The following is a 4,136-nucleotide window of genomic DNA, read 5'->3' as shown; positions in this document are numbered from 1 at the left end:
AAATTTGCAAGAAAAAGGGAATAAAAAATAGGCTAAGAAAATTTCTAAAGATTTTCATTAATTATACAATAAAGATGAGGTATTAGAGGCTACAACAAGCAGAGCTATGTACGTTCAAGAAGTGGAGGTGGTTTATTTGTTACGCATACTAAATACCATGAGAATGATAACATTTGGCATCTTCAGCAGTTTGGAGAAGGAAAATGTCATGATCATAAGACAAGCATATACGGTGTCGCCTACCGTTCAAACCTCAGCGTCAGAAGGTGGAAGTTCTTCGATGGACCGAGTGAACTCGTCCAAGTATTTGTTACTCAGCTCTACACTGCCAAAAATCTCCTTCACTGCGAATGCATTTGCTCTGAGTGGCTCCCCCTCGGGATCCACCATGACTCGCTTAATAGACTCAGCCACCAGGTCACTTGTGAATGATCCATCAAGATCGTTTCTTTCTATTTCCAACCCAACCTTTTTGCCATGCATCAACCTGGCAACCAACCCAAGATCCGAACTCGCACCGGGGAATAATATCAAAGGCAGACCAAATCCGAGTGCCTCAATAACTGAACTCCAACCGCAGTGAGTCAAGAAACCACCAACTGAGGAGTGAGTCAAGACCCTGAGTTGAGGTGCCCAGCCCCGTAAAAGCAGTCCCCGACCTGAAACTCGTTCTTCGAACCCGGATGGGAGTATGTCCTGTACCAACTGTCCTTCAACTAAAGGGCGGTTTCTGACAGCCCAAATAAATGGCAGCCCGGATTTCTCTATCCCAAATGCCAACTCGTGCATGAACTCTTGACTCAAATTCACCTCACTACCCAGTGCAACATAAAAAACTGACTTGTCTCGTTTGCTATCAAGCCATTTCTTCGTTGCTTCCCAATTCTCATTTTCTTTATCTTCGTTACTTGGCAATGATGGCGGCAATAATCCAAGCGGAATAATAGGTTTCCGGTGAATCTTACTAAGCACACGAAGCGCGTCAGCTTCGACCTCATAGCAGCTCCTCAAAGCCAAAATTTTGCAACTTAAAATCAATGTTCCGACCCGTTGAAAATCGGACACAGAGTCCATACACTCCTGGTGACCCACCATTTCATGGAGCTTAAAAGCTAGGTTGTTAGGATAATCCAGCCACACTGGTGCCACCGTGAAGTCTTCTGGTCGTTGTCTGTTTCCATTGAACAGCTCAGATGGAGGGCCAAGGAAAGCGAACGTCGAAGCAGAAAATATACTGAAGTAAACTAAGTTGATGCCGCGTTGAGTAGCCACAGGCGGCAACCAGTAAGGAGCGAAATCGTGGATAATCCATTTGACTTGTGATGACTTTTTGAGGAACTCAGTCAACTGAGTTTCGAGTTTGTCATATGCCTTTTTGAGGAAAGGGACTTGGTGAATGAGTAAATCGGAGGTGGACTCAGCTCCTGGTGGCAGGCCATGAACGTGAGGCAAGGGAAGTTGTATAAAGCTCATGTTGGAGCAGAGATCTGGAGGAAGCTTCGGTAGGCGGCTGATGTTTTTAGGTGTGGAGATATAGTATATTTTGTGACCCTTTTGAGCTAAGAACTTGGAGACTTGAAGAAATGGCATGATGTGGCCATAAGCTAACCATGGGAACATTACTATATGAAGCTGTTTTTGGCTGCCATCCATAACTGGAAAATCAGACTGCTATTAAGTATTTAGAGCTTTTTCTTCAGTGTTTTGGTGTTTCCTTGCAATTCTCCTAGAGACTAGAGAGACCCTGAAGATGTACAGCCTAGAGAGAGAGAGAGGTTTGGTGGCCTTCTTATTATCATGAAGCCTCGAGAACACTAGTGGTTTTGTTTTTAAAATCTGCTACATTAGTAATTAACTTAATTGAAGTTGGCTGTCATCCACCACTTAATTATGGGCGGAGATATGCACTGATGCTTGGGTAAGTAGGGCAACTCCCACATGTTTTTTGTCAGTTAAAATAAAGCAAGTTCAATTATTAATATTAGAAAATTGATACAATTACAATATTCCAATATACTTGAGGCATGCAGACAATTAGAGATATAAGAACATATTCAAGAGAATATTTCCACCAAAACTTTCTACCAACAAGTATTTTAGAAACAATAAACGTTACATACTACTACGAGACAAAACATTTTAGAACGATTTATATTAAATATAACTACAAAAATTAAACAAGAGCCGAAAGTGGACTCCACAATAGAACAAAGTGCACAAATCAGCCCAAAAGCAGAAAAACGACAATGCCGAACACAAGAAACAGAGAATCAACAGCAAAGGAGAAGGAAAATACCAAAAATAAATAAAAAAACAAACATTAAAATGCGGACCAGCAAAGGAAAATCCCAAGAATCAGATCACAGATCATGAGGGAGAGGACTTCACGAGGTGGTCAGGCAGCACGTTCTCAGATCGAAGAAAAAAATATATAACTAAAAAATTTGAAAGTGAAAGAAATTAAAACATTCATTCAATAACTTAAATTAATAATTTTGCTCATCCTAGAAAAAACACAACTTTACTCTGCTTAACCTCTTTCTTTTTTTTTTCTATTTTTAATCATTTACAGATACTAAATATCAAAAAAGGGCAATGTAACTGTCCTTGCCCTCCTCGTTTTTCCTCACCATTTGTACTTTCCTTCCTATTAAATATTTAGTGTTAAAGTTGGCATGATCTTGCTTTTCAAGGGCAAAATACGCAACAAGTAACCCACCTTCCCAGCCCTTTTCAACACAGTAGGGGAGGACAAGATTCCCATTTTTCATTGGGTCAACGATGCATGGCCCATTTGCGACTCGTTAAGGTAAGTTGCTTTCCTTATTCCACCTATCTATACGAGCGTGTTTATGCACCAACAACAATTATTGTACATACTAAATTAGAGCAATGAAGCAGATAGTCACATGTTAAATTTGGGATATTACAAATATTACTGTTTCCTTTTTTGTGTATTTATTTTTTTATTTGTAATCATTGCATGATGTCTTAAATTTTATATGTTATAGATGATAAAAAATATATAAACAATGCTATGTAATTTGAAAAAGGGTGGGTTGGTACACCCACCCAAGTCTAGTAGGTGATGAATGACTATTAAGATATATGACCAACATAATTTGTGGAACCCAAATTGGTTTGACTTGCTTGGCCAACCCTCTATTAAACAAATAATATGTAGTTTTCATATTACAAGAGAAATATTTTTTAATATTTAAGTAACCAATTTCATAAAAAAAAATTATATTTAAATATTTGATATATTGACTGGTACATAATCTTTTTATTTAAAAAACATAATTTGAATCTCTCTTCCTTTAATTATAAAAAAAATTATCAAAAAGCTAAATTGAAATGCAAGAATCCCAATTATAAATTGAAGCTATTATTACATATCTCTATCAAATGATCAAACTTTGGAAGAAGTTAAACACGGGTCAATGCACCGATCGAGTGGACTGGTCTAGGTGCTTGTCATTCGACCGTGCAATCTGCATTGCCCAAAATCTTACCAGCAACCATGACTGGCCTAGTGGACGGGGCCACCTACTAAATTGTTTCAATCTTCAATATTTCTATCCCAAGCCCCTTGCCATGCAACAAACCAGCAACCAACCCAAGGTCAGAAGAAATTGCTCCAGAAACCCCACAAGACCAAGCCCGAGGCGAAACTCGTTCTTCCGACCCAACAGCCCTTCAACTAATGGGTGGCTCTTCACCAATGACCACCCAACTAAAGCGTAACCCGGATTTGTTCTAGAAGCGTACACAAACTCATCTCACCGCCTAATTCTCAACTCTTTACTACATAGCAAGCCATGTCTTCAATACTTCCCAGTTCTCCTCTCTTTTGCCTTCATTACTTGGTATGATTGATGCAGCAACCCTACTGGTTTCTGGTAAAGTTTAATTAGTGAGCAAAATGAAAGGGCTTATCCTCAAACTGGGAGCAGCTCCTTAATTAGAGTCGCAAAGTTACAGCTTTTTCAAGTGCTAGCTGTTCCGAAACGAGGAAAATCGGATACGGCCGGCTCCGTGCACTCCATCTCGATCCACGTGACTCATTATTCCAACGAGCTTGAAAGCTACATTACTCGGATAATCTATCCACTCAGGGACCACTTGTAAAGGAA

General features: G+C 39.5%; 1 pseudogene; it reads right to left on the bottom strand.

Annotated features, from left to right (window-relative positions):
• Nucleotides 1-28: 28 nt before the first annotated feature.
• Nucleotides 29-1,803, bottom strand: LOC110410885 (UDP-glycosyltransferase 91C1 pseudogene; annotated as a pseudogene).
• Nucleotides 1,804-4,136: the final 2,333 nt, after the last annotated feature.

Source organism: Theobroma umbraticum, unplaced genomic scaffold (assembly GCF_002168275.2).
Source record: "Theobroma umbraticum cultivar Fairchild unplaced genomic scaffold, ASM216827v3 scaffold_56.0, whole genome shotgun sequence".
Lineage (NCBI taxonomy): Eukaryota > Viridiplantae > Streptophyta > Magnoliopsida > Malvales > Malvaceae > Theobroma > Theobroma umbraticum.
The sequence above is the reverse complement of the archived record's forward strand: the minus strand, read 5'-3'. Positions and strand labels throughout refer to the sequence as shown.